We start from the raw sequence: 18,152 nt of genomic DNA, 5'->3' as shown, positions 1-18,152 counted from the left end.
ATATACATGTGTGCATATATATATATATATATGTATATACACATGCATATATGTGGATGTATATTTATACTGTATCTATATACATACATACATACATGTGTATGTGTTTATATGGTTAATGCCTGCTTCCCAGCCAGCCTGGACGCTAACAAACAAGCTAATGAAATAGAATTAACAATGACTTTTAGCCAACCTGGCTTATATCTAAAAAAAAACAAAACAAAACTTTAAATTATTGTATAAGAATCCTTTCGGTCAAGGTGTGTGTGTGTGTGTGTGTGTGTGTGTGTGTGTGTTTTTAATGTGCCCTTTTATTCAATTCAGGTATTTTTCTCAGCAAACACCAGCCTAGATGTTCAGCTGATGTTAGCTTTGTCAGCTAGCCTGCTCCCTAAAAAGCAAGCTAGCTAACGTATGCCTTCGACTTCAGAGGATATATTTTCAGGGGGCTTAATCAAATTTATATTTTTGACTTGGCACCTCAATAAAATGTATAACTGGACAAAATGTGACTGAACATTTACATTTCAATATGCTTTATTTACATAAAAGACATTTAATGTCCAGTATATATGCACACACACACACACACACACACACACACACACACATATATATATATATATATATATACACACTGTGTATATATAAATACACCCCTTCACACATGAGATTTTCATGTGAGTGACTGAACGATGTCTTTTCTCTCCCTCATTTCCCGTTGCCTCTTTAAAAACTGGAATTAGTTCTTTTGTAATCTTCAGATGGATCCTGGTCCCTGAGGACGGGGGCAGGCCTGTTCACAGGGGCTTTCTGTGTGAGGGGCTTCTTAACTCTCATAACTTCTCTCAAACTCTCCGTCGGCTCTTTCAGCAGCTGAAAATTGCCGCTCAAAGAAAATTGCTTCCTCCCATGATGCATTCTGCTGTTTCTCCTCTTGTGGTACAGCAGCTCGTGTCTGATTTTTCTCTTTAAGCTTCATTAAAAGCGTTGCGGCTCCCTGAGGTGGAAGCCTGATGATGACTGACAGTAACTGGCAGCCTCGTGTCCTTTGGATGGGCTCTAATGGGATTTAGCAGCGTGTCTCGAGCGCCGTGTGCCAGCGCTCTGCCAGGCCAAGCCTTTATACACGCCACGGCGTAGCATCCAGCCGGCTTTAAGATGGCTGCGTGACACCCAGGAACATAATAGCCTCCGTATGGCCAGGAGGACCCTCACTGTCCGGGGCTATGACTTCGCCTCTTTTCTTCTGCAGTCTGGAGCACGTGGGGAGGTTTGGCTCCTCAGCTCAGATGACAGTTGTTGGCACGCTCCGCTTTATTAAAGCCAATGAAACGGCTCGTTGCAGCCAGCGAACAGACACAGGCCACAGATCAAACCCTCAGGCCGCCGTGGCAGCCCCACACCGGCCACACCTACAACTGCGGAGTCCTTCTGCTCCGACATGTGACTGAACACAACCCTTTCACTTGTCAGACACCGGAGGAGTTCGATGTTTGATCAAGAGTTGTTTCATGTATCTTCAACACACATATCCAATCACAAATCTGATAGTAACATCGGTGTTTATTGTAATCATGCAACATGATGTCACAGGATGACGGAGCAGTAAAACGTCACGTCAGGGAGACTTTGTTCGTCTTGTTATTTTACTTTTGGTACCCAAACTGCAATGTTACTGACTCAGAATCCATCTTGGGGAAGCTGTTCAAACAAAATTTCTCCCTAAAAGTGAATCCAGACTTTGAGTCTGGAGCTCACTGAGACGTTTTCTCCCTCCTGCGTTACCACTTTGTGACTCCGGAAAGCAGAAAGAGCCAGCCATGCACAGCTAGCTTGAAGCTAACGAAGGCTGACAGCTAAGGACAGCTAAACTGTCCAAGGAAGTCCCTTTATAAACTCTCAAACACGCCTTGACAGATCAGTTTGAAATACTTCAGATCAAGTCCAACAAAATGATGGGATTTATTTTTACCTTTTCCCCAAAACAAAACCTAAATAATCTGATATCAAACCACACAATTCAATTTAGCGGTTAGATTTCCATCAAATCAGTGGAACGTCCCTGGATGCCGAACCACAGCCTGTGTCCGATCATCATCTGTGGTTTCATCCAGGACTGAGACTCTAAATGCAGTTTTCTAATGACTGATAGTTGGGAAATAAAAGACATCCTGTGTTCAGGATGGTTGGGTTTGTTGACGCGCTCTACTCCGTTGCAGCCAATGAAACGGCTGGCTGGCAGCGGCAGAGGGACGCGGGCGGGCGATCAAACCCCTCAGCGACCTCCTCCCCTCAAATCTCTACCAACTGCTCCTGCCGGTTCAGCAAGTTGAACATCAACCAACACAAACTGAACCGTTTTCTTCTCCAGGTGACGTGTAACGGATCCCGGTCCTCTGGTGGTTAACTTCTACAACAGCAAACAGTCGCTGACCGAACCCGGTCACCATCGTACCAACGAGACCTGGTTCAAATCAATCTGAACCAAGTTTCAGTCCCTGAGGTCATGTGACCTACTCCAGCCCAGCACACAGTCATTCACGCCTCGGTCTGGAATTTTCCCTTAAAAATATACATTTTGTTGCTTGTGTCAGACTGCGGACAGCGTGCTGGCAAAAACGAGCTAACGAGCTACACGTCAGTTGAATATCAGGCCTGGTGACGAGACATAAGTGATACTTTATTATCCTTTTTTATTTTTGGAAATGATACACGAGATACGCTCCGCCTCGGTATCTCTGATGTGAATCGCAAAAATGAACCAGAAACTGAACCTGATCCAGCACAGGAACTCGATCTGCAGGCTGGAAAGTGGAGCGTGTTTGCTAACGTTAGCATCGCGCCCGGAAGTTCAGGAGCCTGGATGTAGTTTTTACAACGGAAATGACACATTTGCTAGCGTGGTCGCATACCAGCGAGTCATTCACCAGTCAGACGGAAGTCTCGGCTGAAGTGTGCGTGACTGCAGGTTCAACTGCGGCTGCTCGTCATCTCCGGCGTGTTTTATGGTCGGTGGTTTACTTCCTGTCTCTCCTCGACCCGCCACTGCAAGTTCAGCTGTTTACTCGCTTGATTTCCCGCTTTCTGGATTCACTCCCAACATGAATGAAGATTTTATTTCTCCTGTTCAAATGTCATGTTGGGCAGCTCAGACCAAAGCTGCCAGTCAGCTGACCGCTCTCTCTCACACACACACACACACACACACACACACACACACAACAGCAACTCGTATTCTTTGTCTACTTGTGTGCAAGAAACAGGAAGTATCCGACGATCATTCCCTGGATTAAACCAAGTCGATGTGATATTCATATCTGGGACGTTGTGTGAATGTGACTTTTAAAAAGTAAGATTCAGACATGAACACAACATTTAAAGAAAGAAGAGACGAGGATGCAGACGGATGACCTGAAGTCAGGACTGGTCCTGCTGATGTCGGCGCACCTCTGCCGGTTATTAATACACACACCAATTATCCTCGTGTTGTTCGAGGTCCCTCAAACGGAGAAATTCACAGGATTCAGGGGAACAAATTGTATTCATATTCAACCAATCGGAGAGCTCCCTCTTGTGACATCACACGAATGGACGCACTGGGTGAACTACCTACATGGAAGAACGAACACACACACAAACACACACACAAAAACCCCTCTGACACACTCATTTGTCTCATTTCACACCAGCGATCCGTCCTTCCTCCCTCATTGTGTCCCCCCCCCCACACACACACACACTCATTTGTTTCACTATATATCACAGGACCCTCCTATTCTCCTCGCTGCAGGACAAATTCCCAATCATTGATTAGGCCAGTGAGTGTGTGTGTGTGTGTGTGTGTGTGTGTGTGTGTGTGTGTGTGTGTGTGTGTGAGATGGGGGGGGGGGTGAGGAGGAGCTTAATCAGGCCTGTTGCACCACTAATGAAAGATCAGCCCCCTCTATCGGCCCCTCACGAACGTATTGGCCCCCCCTGAGAGGGACATTTGAACGTCTCTGGACAGACGTTCGTCTTCCTTGAGAGTTCCAGACTGAAGCGTCCGGCGTCCTCGTGCGGCGCCTGGTTTGGAGAGCGTTTTCGGTTGGGATAGACAGTAAACCTGGTAAGGGCTGATCAGTGGTGCAGAGCGACGCTGGTCTCCCTCGGTGCTCCCACCAACCGGTGCCAGACTTGAAGTGGTTTGGGTTTTTTTAAATCGTAGAAGATGGATCAAGGAGATCTGGATTGTACCACATGACGACCTGGAGAGTTTGTAAACGGACATTTTTGGTAAGTTTAGCTGTCGTTAGCCGTCAGCCTCCATTAACTTCGAGCTAGCGACGCATGGCTGGCTCTTTCTGCATTCAGGAGTCACAAAGAAGTATGACAGATGGGACAGACACATCTTTGTGAGCTGGAGACTCCTAGTAGTAGTAGTAGTAGTAGTTTGTACTTGAAGGGCTAAATAGACATTAGGTGAAGTATCACTCTAAATTCTATCACAACAGCCTCCTCTAGGTAGCTGACATGAGTCCTCGTCACTTCTCTCCTCTCTATCAGTCCATCGCTGCTCCCTCCACCTCTGTATCTGGATTTTTCTCCGCTTTAATTGACGACACGTGACTTCTTACTTTCCTGTGTTCACCACAGCCACTAGATGGCAGTAGTGACTTACACAGGATGGTTGTTGTGGTGGAGCTGCAGCATGTTGTTGACGGCAGCAGCTGCAGGTATCAGCGCCGCTCCTCAGCCAACTGCTGTTCATCACTTCGGAGCGCCCGTCGCGCTCTTCCTCTCCTGTCTGTCCGTCCCTTCTTCTGTCTCCTGCCTCTGCCCGCCCTCAGACGGATCATCTCTGCTTCTCGTGTTCTGCGGTTTTATTCCGGCAGGCCGATCACAAGTCAGCACACCAACACACACTGATCGATAACATTACTAAAAAATAACTGCCTGCAGGTGAGGCCGCCGTGGGCTGCGTGTGGAGAATATCCATGAGTCCGTTGCCATGACAACTGAGCGAACGCCGTCTCCTGCAAAAGACACGAGAGTTGAAGAGGCCTGGGAGTTATTTTGTCAAACCTGCCTTTAGATTCAGAGACGAGTATCCACGGTCTTCGTGTCATCTCGTTGCATCACATCTCATCTTCTTCACGTCCTGTCTGCCCCCCCCCCGCCAACTCTGTCTTTCCTGTCTTTCTGAGCCGTCTGTGGCTCTGACAGACAATCCGGTTGGGCGTGTTTTTCTCACTGTAATAACTTGACCCGACTGACCTCCACCTGTTCCTGCCTTCCTGATGACGCTCCTGCACCAGCAGAGAATGAATTATGGATGCGGGGTTGGGGGGGGGGCAGGGATGTCAGGAGCGTCGGGGGGGGGGGGGATTAGAGAGGCGGCGTGGGAAGACAGACGAGGAGGCCGACAGGAGACCACGAGCCAGATTACAGTTTATTTCATTCCCTTTTTGTTTTGTTTTTTTAATTCGTGAGTAATTTCTCACTTTTCTTTTTTTGTCTAGTCGTCGATGTTTCGGCGGAAGACGAAATGCGATCGGGACCAAACGGCGACGTGAGTTCAACAATCAGAGAGGAAATAAAATTGAATCAAAATCAATACATAATAAAACACAATTCAATTCACAGAAAAGGTGAAAAAACAAAAGGGTTCTTTTTATTCTCCGGCCTCTGCTCTGATTTGATGGTTGTCTTGGTGACACCTGAAGGAAGTCACGCGTGATTTGGTGCCCCGCGTCTGGTTTCTGGTTTCGGTTCCTTAGATTTGAATTTTTCTCCTCAAGAGCTGTGACCAGGAATCTCTCTCCTTCTCATTTTTCCTTCACAAAAACATTGATTCCGCTCTTGGAAACCGAGAGTTAGAATGATGGTTGTTTATGGTTTGACGCTGTGGCCCATAATTCCACCTCAGAGCCTCACGGTGGTGTCCGGCCATCGGTCGGTGCTGTTCTTTTTCCTCTCACCTTTATTTACCAAACCAGCCAGGAACCGGTGGCTTCAGGCGGACATGGAGGAGGAAGCGGACCTGGAACGTGTCTGCGACGGAGGTTTAGTTGGGACAAGTTCCTCAGATGTTCTTCTGGGGAGTTCTGACGGTTCTGCTCACCCAGCTGGGTTCTGATTGCGTCAGAGATCCACTGGAAGGAGTGGTGGTTCTGACGAGCCAGACGGGGAGGCGCAGAGACGAGGATCAAGGACGTTTCGTGAGGCTCTCCGGCCGCCTGCTGTCCTCTGGTCAGATGCTCCTTTCTGATGTCTGAAGGTTTGTTTACATTCGGTTTGTTTTCTGTTGTTGTTCAGATTTACAGTGACAAAGAAACTCGTGTTCGGCAAGAGGGACTCAAAGCCAGCACGACAAACGGCGTCCTTGAACGCACCGTCAGAGAGTTTTTGATGAATATGTGAAAGAATTGTGTCTTTGCTGCAGAATTTCATAGAAATTGACTGAAAACCAAATATAACGATGTTAGGACTGTAAAAAAGATTAGAAAAATTTGTATTGATCTATAAAATACAGATTATTATAATTATGATGATGATAATAATAATAATGATTATTTTCCTTTTTTAAAAATAAATATTTAGCCATGTTGTGGACCTGAAAGTTGACTTCCAAAAAAAAGGCAATTAATTCCATCAGTTCATTTATGAATGACAAGGAAAATGTCACAGTAAAATTATAAGAAATTATTAAAATCAGAACCAGGCCTGATGGCTCGGCGCCAGGATCAATGGACCTGTACTCAGAAAGACACGATGTTACAATACAGGATTTATCATCTTTGGCGATTGTGTTTATCAGCTTTTATACCAATAAAGTTGTACTGATCTGAAGTCAACTGAAACATGGATGAGCAGATGTACTCACCACCGCCGTCAGCCAGCAGAGGGCGCCACTCCTCCAGGGACGCACTTTCAAACCCTCTTGAACTTCTCAGCTGCTGACTGACTGACCAGTCAGATGTCTGGAATGGTTTACTGGTCATCTGGTGATAAGAGGAAGACAAAAGAAGTTTACAGTACACACATGTGTGTGTATGTGTGTGTGTGTTTGTGTGTGTGTGTGTGTCATTCATGTTGCTGCTGTATTCGCGCTTGGTCACTGATTGAAGGCCTGTTTAAGTCGCCACGGGAGCTTGTCTCCTAGCAACAGCAGCTCTCCAATGTCTGCTCTATGGGGAAATGGTCAGTTCAGGAGGGTTGAAGTTGGGCTCGGACCTGTAACCTGGTGGAGCTTCTGCCAGCAGCACCAGTTACACCAGCATCACCAGTTACACCAGTGACACCAGCAGCAGCACCAGTACCACCAGCACCAGTGACACCAGCAGCACCAGTAACACCAGCACCATTGGACACCAGCAGCAGCGCCAGTAACACCAGTGACACCAGCACCAGTGACATCAGCAGCACCAGTAACACCAGCAGCACAGTTACACTAGGAGCAGCACCAGATACACCAGCAGCAGCACCAGTAAAACCAGCAGCACCAGTTACACCAGCAGCACCAGTGACACCAGCAGCAGCACCAGTACCACCAGCAACAGTGACACCAGCAGCACCAGTAACACCAGCACAATTGGACACCAGCAGCAGCGCCAGTAACACCAGTGACACCAGCACCAGTGACACCAGCAGCACCAGTAACACCAGCAGCACAGTTACACTAGGAGCAGCACCAGATACACCAGCAGCAGCACCAGTTACACCAGCAGCACCAGTGACACCAGCAGCAGCACCAGTACCACCAGCACCAGTGACACCAGCAGCACCAGTAACACCAGCACAAGTGACACCAGCAGCACCAGTAACACCAGCAGCACCAGTGACACCGGCAGCAGCACCAGTTACCCCAACAGCAGCACCAGTGACACCAGCAGCAGCACCAGTAACACTAGCACCAGTGACACCAGCAGCAGCACCAGTAACACCAGTGACACCAGCACCAGTGACACCAGCAGCACAGCACCAGTAACACTAGCACCAGTGACACCAGCAGCAGCACCAGTAACACCAGCAGCACCAGTAACACTAGCAGCACCAGTAACACTAGCACCAGTGACACCAGCAGCACCAGTAACACCAGCAGCACAAGTAACACTAGCACCAGTGACACCAGCAGCAGCACCAGTAACACCAGCAGCACCAGTAACACTAGCACCAGTGACACCAGCAGCACCAGTAACACTAGCACCAGTGACACCAGCAGCAGCACCAGTAACACCAGCAGCACCAGTGACACCAGCAGCACCAGTGACACCAGCAGCACCAGTAACACTAGCACCAGTGACACCAGCAGCATCAGTAACACCAGCAGCACCAGTGACACCAGCAGCACCAGTGACACCAGCAGCACCAGTGACACCAGCAGCAGCACCAGGAACACCAGCAGCACCAGTGACACCAGCAGCACCAGTGACACCAGCAGCACCAGTAACACCAGCAGCACCAGTGACACCAGCAGCACCAGTGACACCAGCAGCAGCACCAGGAACACCAGCAGCACCAGTGACACCAGCAGCACCAGTGACACCAGCAGCACCAGTAACACTAGCACCAGTGACACCAGCAGCACCAGTGACACCAGCAGCACCAGTGACACCAGCAGCACCAGTGACACCAGCAGCACCAGTACCACCAGCACCAGTGACACCAGCAGCACCAAGATTTAATTTGCATATCAACTCGCGTGCCTTTAAAACAGCGCTGCAGAGTTTCAGTGGAAATGAAAAGTAGATTCGTTCTAGAGTTCCTGGACCGGTTCCTTCAGGACCTGTGAGGTTTCCTGGATCTCCGTGGTCCCGTTGGCTTCTCTGAGGTCAGAACCCAAGAATTCCGCTCCTTTGCTGGAAGCTTCCATCGGCGCTGGTTCACCCCAGCGTCGCTTTTATTTTGTGACCTGCGGGCGCCCCTGACCCCAGCGCTGCAGAGAGGAGTGACGTGCTCAAACTCGTCTGACACCCCGTCAGTCGGCGCCATGGCGACGGCTGAAGCAACTCTTTGGGCAAAAAACCTGGCGTCTTTTTCATGTTTCATGTGTTTTTAACGACCTAAAAGTGAAGCGCTGAGGGGACGAGACGAGAAACTGAATGAAAACGCCTGCTCATTCTGTTTCTCCTGCTCACCAGAAACTATCAGGTGGGCATGAGAAAGGGAGCACCAGATGGTTTCTCCATGGCAAAACCCGTAGCCATGGCAACTGACAATATGAATACATCAAGATTCAGAAGTTCTGTCTTTGTCTGAATCTTCCGTGTATGAAACGGGACCCCGTCGCTTAAAACAGACTCTCTGATTTGCATCGAAGTCAAACGCCTTTTTCAGGCCTCCGATGGAGAAAAGCTGAACACGAAGGGGGAGGAGCCTCAACAAAGACAGGAAACAAACAAATAAACATTGCGTTTGTTTATTCGTCTGGTTCCTGGGGACGAGCTCTGGTCGGCAATAACCTTAAACGTCCCCCAGCTGAGGCGAGGGACTGTGATTCAGCGCTGGCGGGGGGACGTATCCGTCAGGTTGCAGGAGCGGACAGAGGAGCAGAGAGCAAGAGAAGAAGAAAACAGTTCACACAAGAGCAGCGGCCGCCTGGCGAGCCTCGGCTGAGACAGCTTTTGTACGCGCTTCGATCTCCAGCCTCGGCGCCGTCGACCCATTGTCCTACCGCGCTCGTCTGTGCAGGTCTCAACCTGCCTGAGTGCTTTTCCACATCAGCCTGCATCTTCGTCTGGACCGCGCAGCCCATCAAACCCTGCCAAAGCCCTCGCTGGCTCCTCCTTTTTTCCCCCAAGATGGCCGCATTGATTTGATGAGAATCTCACAAACGAAAAGATCAAAAGCAGAATGGAGGTTCGGATGCTGCCTCTGCACTTACTTGACAGTCGAAGCAGAGCATGACATCACCGCGGCCATCAGCATCAGGTCGTCTCTCTGAGGGCACCGGACCGCCGAAAGACCGCCATCACACCACTGCTGTCAAACCGCCATCAGAACCCGATCAAACTGCCACCATCAGACAGCCATTTGACCGCTGTCAGACCACCATCAGAACCCCTGTCAGACCGCCATCAGATCATCACCATCAGACAGCCATCAGATCAGAATCAGACCACCGCCTTCAGACAGCTTTCAGACCGCTGTCAAAACCCCGATGAGACCGCCATCTTGGCAAGGGGTGTGACAATGGTTACGTTAAAAGAGCAGCTAGCATGCTGCTACACGGTGTTAGATTCTGCTACGCTGGTCATGCTGCTCACAATCCTTCCCCTCCAAGTCCAAGTCTTTGGTCTCACGAGTCCAGGTCAAGTCTCTGCTCTTGTTAATTTCCCCTGAAGTTTGTCACACAGGCCTGCTTTATAATACAGAGTCTCTGAGTTTTAGTTTGCGGTGAGAGAGCATCAGCGGCAGGGTAGAGTTAGTGTGAGATTCACATTCATACTCTGACAACCGCGTCTGCTAAATTATCCAACAGCAGCTCATTAAAGCTGCAGCTCCGCTTCGAGTGTGTTTGTGTGTTGGTCTGAAATAGCCCCGGGGGTCAATCAGTCCATCTCTGAATGCCGGCACCTGTGGATGTCAGCATCAGGAGGCGGGGAGTTAAAACCCAAATGTGATTGGCTCTTGCCTGGCAACAAAATGCTAATGGCTGCTTAGCAACCAATCAGGCTGGTAGCAGCGGAGAGAGCAGAGTTTACGCCTGCGTGGCTCCCGAGCCTTTGAAAAAAACCCAAAAATCTTTCCCTGCCAGCTTTTCCGAGCATTTTCATTTTTCAAAACCCAAGGAATATTTTTTTCTGTGATGAAAAAATAAAATGTATGAAAAGAAAGAATGAAGGCTCGGAACAATAAAACCCCTGCACATTTCATCGTTCTCTCTTTTTTCCATCAAAAATTTTCAGATAAAAGGTTGAGAAAACGCTTCTTATGTAAATGAAGTGATTCTGAAGTCTAAAATTGATTTGATGTGAGTGTTTATTCAGGTTCCAAGACTCAGGTGGTTCTGTCACTTGTGTGCAGTTCTCGGACAACCAGGGCATCCGTCCTCCATCTCTCCCCGACAACAGTGCCTCTGGGTCGGCCTGGTGCAGCACCACAGGACCCCTGGAGAACCACGACATCCACCCGTCTGCTGCGTCTTCCGGTTTCGAGAGCTTCCTCTTCACTTGATTTGCCACAGTAGCGCCCTCTGCTGTTAACAGTGAGAACACGGTCTGCCGGCTACAACCTCACTGATGGCGCGGAAAGTCTTAATGCCTGTGATGGTTGCCCAGATGCTCCGAGACGTCGGTGCTCTTAGACCACATGGTCAAAAGTGGACTGTGCGACTGTTCACCGAGGCACGCTAACCCTCCCCACCTGCTACCAGCCAGCGTGCTAAGCTAACCAGCACCTCTTACCCATGTGAGACAGCTTCACCAGCAAAGGTCTTACAGTGTGAATTCGGCTACTTCTCACTTTTCTTCACTGCAGCTCTCACAGTTGAGGTAAGTTCACCTCAACAACCTGCTTTGTTGTGAGTTTATTCTCTATTTCTGCCTCCTTAATTTTTGAATCTTTCCCCACAACCTCATTGCTATTTATTATTTCTCACTTGCTACCGACGCTCTACTTTCTTTGGTGATCCCTCCTGCTGTTGAAACTTCACCGTTCGGGGAGGAAGACGGGGGTTTATTATCTTACTCTTCCAGTCGTCCTGGGACTCCAGTTGTACTTTGTATCCTTTGTACTACTCTGCTGGTGTGGATGGAAGTGAGTATTAAACTGCATCCATGATAAAATCTTAAATTGTAGAAGAGACTTGGGAGGAATCAGGATCCCTGTCCATTTTATTTGCTGTCGATGTTAAAGCTCTTCAGGTGGTTTGGCAGCTTCAGCGGCTCGCCGGAGTCGCCTCAGGTTTGACTGACAGCTGCTTACCTGTCCGTCCCCGTGGTGATGAAGGCTTCTTGGGCTGGCCGACAAACTTTTGGAGAGTTCAAAATGATGTGTTTTGACATCCTGTCAAATTGTTCTCCAAAGCGTACATTATTCATAGACTAAAGAACACCTACAGTCTCTCCTGACGCTCTGTCTCTATAATTAACATCTCCAGGTTTAAAGATTTATTTTTTACATTAGAATTTCGCCACTGCCTGAGGTTCGGCATCGTCCGTCACTCTCCGGCCGCTAACGATGAGGCTTCCTAGCAGCTACATCCAGTCACCCTGATTAACTCCTCTGATCGTTGTGGGTCTGACAGCTGAAGTCATCATCTGTTTATTTCCAAAAAATCTCTGAAACAGAGTCGGACACAGATTTGCACGTCACGGCAGAATTATTTAATGTTAGCAGCTGGAGGTCTCACTAGCCAGCTGGAGGTCTTAGTAGCAGCTGGAGGTCTTAGTAGCTAGCTGGAGGTCTTAGTAGCAGCTGCAGGTCTCACTAGCCAGCTGGAGGTCTTAGTAGCAGTTGGAGGTCTCACTAGCCAGCTGGAGGTCTTAGTAGCAGCTGGAGGTCTCACTAGCCAGCTGGAGGTCTTAGTAGCTAGCTGGAGGTCTTAGTAGCAGCTGGAGGTCTCACTAGCCAGCTGGAGGTCTCACTAGCCAGCTGGAGGTCTTAGTAGCAGCTGGAGGTCTCACTAGCCAGCTGGAGGTCTCGCTAGCTAGCTGGAGGTCTTGCTGGCTAGCTTGAGGTCTTGGTAGCAGCTGGAGGTCTCACTAGCCAGCTGGAGGTCTTGCTAGCTAGCTGGAGGTCTCGCTAGCCAGCTGGAGGTCTCGCTAGCTAGCTGGAGGTCTTGCTGGCTAGCTTGAGGTCTTGGTAGCAGCTGGAGGTCTCACTAGCCAGCTGGAGGTCTTGCTAGCTAGCTGGAGGTCTCACTAGCCAGCTGGAGGTCTTGCTAGCTAGCTGGAGGTCTCGCTAGCCAGCTGGAGGTCTCACTAGCCAGCTGGAGGTCTCACTAGCCAGCTGGAGGTCTCACTAGCCAGCTGGAGGTCTCACTAGCCAGCTCGGAACACCGGTCAAAGCTTTTATCAAAACAGAAATCCACTGCTGAACCATGAAGGGGACTACAAATGTCATCCCACAGAATCAGAATCAGTTTCATTGGCCAAGTATGTTCACAACATACAAGGAATTTGACTCCGGCAGTTGGTGTCACTCATGGAATGAGCAGAAGAAACACAAATCTAACATAAATAGTAGAAAATATATACACCTATGCAAGAAGATAACATGTACATGATCAGTGCAAAAGCACAACTGGTGCAGGGTACACAGTGGAGCGCAGACTTGAGTGTTCAGTTAAACGTGAGTGTTCAGCCACTCAACGGTGCAGCAGGTTAGCAGATCAGCTGTGTAAGAGAGATATGGCAGTGACTTCAGACATGACTAGCAGAGTCACGAGTGTCACTCTTGATCACCGTGACGCTTTAAAGTTTTGATTTCATCGATCCACTTTCCGGACACCAGTCTAGCTTCACATCCCATCACATGCTAATCAATCGAGGGGATTTCTGAACGTGTTCAGTCCAACTGGACCTGGATTTTTCTGGACTTTTGACAACATGGAACAATCAATTAACTCCTGGATGAACTATTAATAACTAATTGTTAACCAATCAGCATCATCATCCCACTCTGTGTTTGATTGCTAATTATATGATGTATGTTGTATCTCGCCACGGGGTGAAACTGATGCGATGGCCAAAGCCATGTGTCATGACCAGCTAATTAGCGGCTGAGTTGAGGGCTTAAGTCGCAAACAGGTGCTCAGAGGTTGTGGAGCCAAATCTTTCGTCCGCAGCTTCGCCATTATTCACCACATCGGAATGGTCAAGATGCACCTCCTCCCCCTCCTCCTCAGATTAGCATGCAGTGCAACTGTGCTAACCACTGCACCGCCATGCCACCTGATCCATAAGTTATCAGCCTTTTTTTTTTTTTAATTCGCGGTGAATGAACCAGGCAAAGACCTGGAGGTGTAGCACTGGTCGGTAAAGAAAAGGACAATCGTGAATATCAGGAGAACCGTTCTCTACAGGACAGCGATTCACACGGAACCTCTGGTGGTGACTGGAAGGACACCTAAATGTAAAAGGTGAAACAGGAAGTGACCGGGTGGTCAACTAACTCTCCCACTGCCTCAGCTGTTAAATGTCTCTCAGACTCTCGACAGAAGACACACCAGAACTACAGTAGAAATACTGCATCCTGAGCGGCTCCACGACGAGCGAGTGGCAGTTCACTTCATCCTTGAGTCCCAGTGGACGCGTTTGAACCAAACCTGAGGAAGTTCCCTCAAAGAGTTCCGGAGCCACATCGCATTCAAGAGAACCAACACCAGTTCCTTTGATTGAAAACTATTCTAGGCTTTAACGTTCTACTGGACCAAGCAGGTTCAGTAATGATAGGTAGAGTCCTGCTGGGTTGGCAGTGAGTTCCAGCTGGCAACGCCTCTTCGATGAGAGGTGAAACGGTCCCCGCTGACTTCAGACACAAGCTGATATATTCAGCATGTAGTATTTGGTCTTGGCGTCAGAAAACAAGAACACGTCCAACAAAAATGATGACCAGGGAAAATGAAAACCACCACAGATAAAAAGAAGACGCGGAGCCGAGGGGATCCTCTCATCAGCGCCGGCTCATTGTGTGAAACGCAGCTCAGACTTGTGGGGCTCTAATGAGACGTGACAGCGAGGGTCCGGCGCTCTGCGTGTGTGTGTACAGAGTTAATAAGAGGAGATGAACGCTTGACATTCCTGGACTGCAAGACTCAGATTTATTATATGTCTAACTTCTGATGACACCAGCAATAATGTGTGTGTTTGTTGCTTAGCAACGTGGCATTAAATTGGTCTAATAAGACGGTTTGTAGCTGCTGACGACGTGGAGACAACGAGGTTTTTGTACCTGCGTTGTCGACGGGGAAACACAACTTCACTGCTTCGGCTCGGTCGAACCGCCAACACACACACACACACACACACACATTGTAGCAACGTCAGCTGGCTGGCAGAAGAGCGCCGTCACATTCCTCTTATACTTTTGACACTGGCAGACACACGATGAGGATTTGTCACAGCACTGAAATATTCAGATGTCTCAATAAGAGGAGGACAGTCTGCGGGAGTGTGTGTGTGTGTGTGTGTGTGTGTGTGTGTACTCCCCTGGGGTAGTAAACAGCGGCGTTGTCTAATAACCAGGCTGACAGACTGAGACACAAACCAGCTGCTGTTCCACTTTTAATACCCAGCAGGGGAAACTTGTTTCCTGATTTACTGTACGGAACATCACGGTTTACCTCCCAACATCAAAAACTTCCTGATGAGTTTAATTAGAAGCTGTGTTCGTTTTGCCAGCGATTCTAGAGTTCGTCTTCGTCTTTAGACAAACATTCTAATTGGTCTCAGTGAGATAGTCTGGTTTCAGCTGACAACTGAACGTGTTCGATAACAATTTTGCTCGACGTGACTTCGTTACATTTTAACTTCTCGTCGGAATGTTTTCCTCTGGAGGCTCAGTCAGAAAGGTTTGAGTCAATGTGACAGATGGCGAGTGCTGAAATTTGTGGAGCAGTACTTCCCTCTAACACCACACGGATATAAGCTTTATCCCTCCAACAGCCTACACAAATATCTGACATGTAAATGACTGTAACCACAAACTGCTTTGGGAGTGAATGGTAACTGCAATCCGTGCTAAAAAAAACAACCAAAAATCAACCACGGCAACTCCGTTGTGTTGTGAACAAGCGTTCCTGAGTGTGACTGCTCAGTCAGTCCAGCTGGCTCAGGCTAGCGCCACACCAGAAGTGTCGTCTTCAGCCCAGATCAAAGTGTTGGTGGGTCACTGAGCGTGCGACCAGACAGGAGGCTGCGCTGGAGAGTCTGAAAAGGGGACGTTTTCAAGCAATTTTGTTTGCCTTAAATTGCTATTAGCTTTATGCTGAATATACGTGGCTGGCTCTTTCTGCATTCTGGAGTCAGAAAGAAGTGATACAAGGGGGAGAATATATGTTTATGAGCTTAAAACATCCGTTTTTGATAGACAAAATACTCCCTGGATGAAGGACTGTACCGTTAGCAAATGCGACATTAGCTACAGGCTTAGTGAGCACTAGAGCTATTAGTTAACGTTACACGCACTAGATTCACTATTGTGGTCGTCCATAGGCCGCCATGAACATTCTGGCGAACCAAACGATTATTTCATCATAGTTCACATAATAAGATGTTTATTTTTAGCTGTCAACTCTGGTCTTGGCCGTGGAGAGCAGGCAGTTGCCCGTTTTTCATCATGGTTTTCTAGAAAATCTGGTCAGAAATGTTAAAAACAGAAAGTTCAACCTCGTTAGATTTATTTCCTGTAATAAAGTGAGTGTTGGTACATATTTCTGGGGGTGCGTTGTCATTGAAGCGCCCTGTTTACCAGCTGTGTGTCTGCACTCACGCTGGGATGAGTTGAGCTGCAGCAGGAGTCCTCAGAGATTTCACTGTTCTCTCATCGTCCCTCAGAGCGAAGCCTCGAGGGAGCGCAGAGCAGAGGCAGGGGATGCTTCTTAAATAATTTAATGTGGAACGCTGAAACCGGTCCCTCACGGAGTTTTGCGACGTGAAAACCAGGTTCCCCCATGTCCACGCTCACCAGACTGGGAGAGCCCGGCCGGACCAGTCCACACGCTGAGGGTGAGACGGTCAGAGAGGAGCAGCGTCCAGGGAGTTCTTCAACTTTTTAGATCGTTTCAGCACTGCGGAGAGGAAAAGTTCCCTGGAAGCAGGGAAGATGGAAGTGAAGCTGGAGTGGGAGCACGAGCAAACGCACTGCAGTGTGCAGCCTCACGAGGAAAAACACCCCGACACCAGGCTAGAATACGGCAATGACACTGTTGAGATACAACTGGACTTCTACCCCCCACGTGAACACAATCAGACTGAAGTTGAGGTTTTGAAATTTGTGATTAAATGGAATTATTCCAGCATCAAAGTCCACGATCACCATGCATCATCACGGCGGACGAAATTATGACAAACACGAACGATTTCTGGGCAAAAAGTCAAAACTTTATGCAGGTTAATGAGGTGTGTGTGTGTGTGTGTGTGAATAGTCTTTGCTATTTAGGTTGCAGTTTGAAAGGCTCGTGGGTCACTTGCTTGTTTGATCAGAATGCTTTCTCAAACCCGTCTGGATGTAAATGTCACTGACCCACAATAGAAATTGAATGGATTTGATATGGAGTGATGTCACAGCCTCCAGGAGGGACCGTCACTGTTATTTTGTTGTTTTTTTTCCTACAAAGTGTTTTTTGTTTTTTTTTTAAAGCAGATTTGAGACGATGAAGGGGGACGGCGGCCAGAGCACCGAGTCCCAACCGTGCCTCACTGCCCTCCCGAGTGTCTCCTGACGGACAAAACCCTCACTTCCTGAAAATGTCTCACAAGCATCACAAAGACGACGCTACAACGCCACGCTCCTCCTCCTCCTCCCATGGCACCGCTGTACAGATAAATTGATCATCGGAAGGTAAGCGTCAGGCAGTCTGCTGCTTTCAAAGGATTCCTTATTTATTTATGTGTGTTCTTTTCCTACCAGCTAGTACATCTCCATCCTCATCTTTCTTTACTTCTTGTCCAACTGCCAGTTAATATTTGGCCGCGGTCGCGACGACACGCGCCGACGACACGCGCCGACGACACGCGCCGACAACCGCTGTTATCTGCCAGCTTTACATTGCAGCATGACAGAGGGTTTCTGTGAAGATCAGAGGAGGGCAGGAGTGTGTGTGTGTGTGTGTGTGGGGGGGGTGATGCTCCCACAAGGCTACCGTTGCACAGCCAACTCATGGAGGTTGATCCCTTAATCAATACATTTAACTTTAGCCTCCATCAGATGCTGGAAATAAACCCCTCCCCCGTTCCGTGTGAAAACCTGCCTGCTTCATCTCGCGTAGCCGTGAGAGGTGAGCCGAGCGCCAGGTTCACACCAACAGCGGCGCCGGCGTCGGTTCTAGCCAGGATGTTATTACATTATCAGACATTCAAATCTCTTTGGATTAAGCTGAGCGCTGCTGTTTGTTCTCATTACACCGGCAACCATTTATTAATTTGTGTGCCGAGGCTGCGGTGTGATTTGCACGTGTTTGCCTGCCGGTTTTTTAATGAGTTCTGGATCTTCTTTATGAAAACAGA

The 18,152-nt window shown here is 48.5% G+C and overlaps 1 long non-coding RNA gene across 2 annotated transcripts; it reads left to right on the top strand.

Annotated features, from left to right (window-relative positions):
* The first annotated feature begins 5,342 nt into the window (after window positions 1–5,342).
* LOC147240005 (uncharacterized) lies at window positions 5,343–17,624 on the top strand. 2 transcript variants are annotated; one of them, XR_015111535.1, is made up of 3 exons: window positions 5,343–6,259; window positions 11,008–11,474; window positions 17,290–17,624. It is a non-coding gene; the product is annotated as an uncharacterized LOC147240005 (long non-coding RNA). The 2 variants fall into 2 exon arrangements; XR_015111534.1 differs by lacking the exon at window positions 17,290–17,624 and adding an exon at window positions 11,651–11,723.
* Window positions 17,625–18,152: the final 528 nt, after the last annotated feature.

Source organism: Aulostomus chinensis, chromosome 23, assembly GCF_037954235.1.
Source record: "Aulostomus chinensis isolate RoL2024-O1b breed Wild chromosome 23, RoL_Achi_v1.0, whole genome shotgun sequence".
Classification (NCBI taxonomy): domain Eukaryota; kingdom Metazoa; phylum Chordata; class Actinopteri; order Syngnathiformes; family Aulostomidae; genus Aulostomus; species Aulostomus chinensis.
The sequence above is the reverse complement of the archived record's forward strand: the minus strand, read 5'-3'. Positions and strand labels throughout refer to the sequence as shown.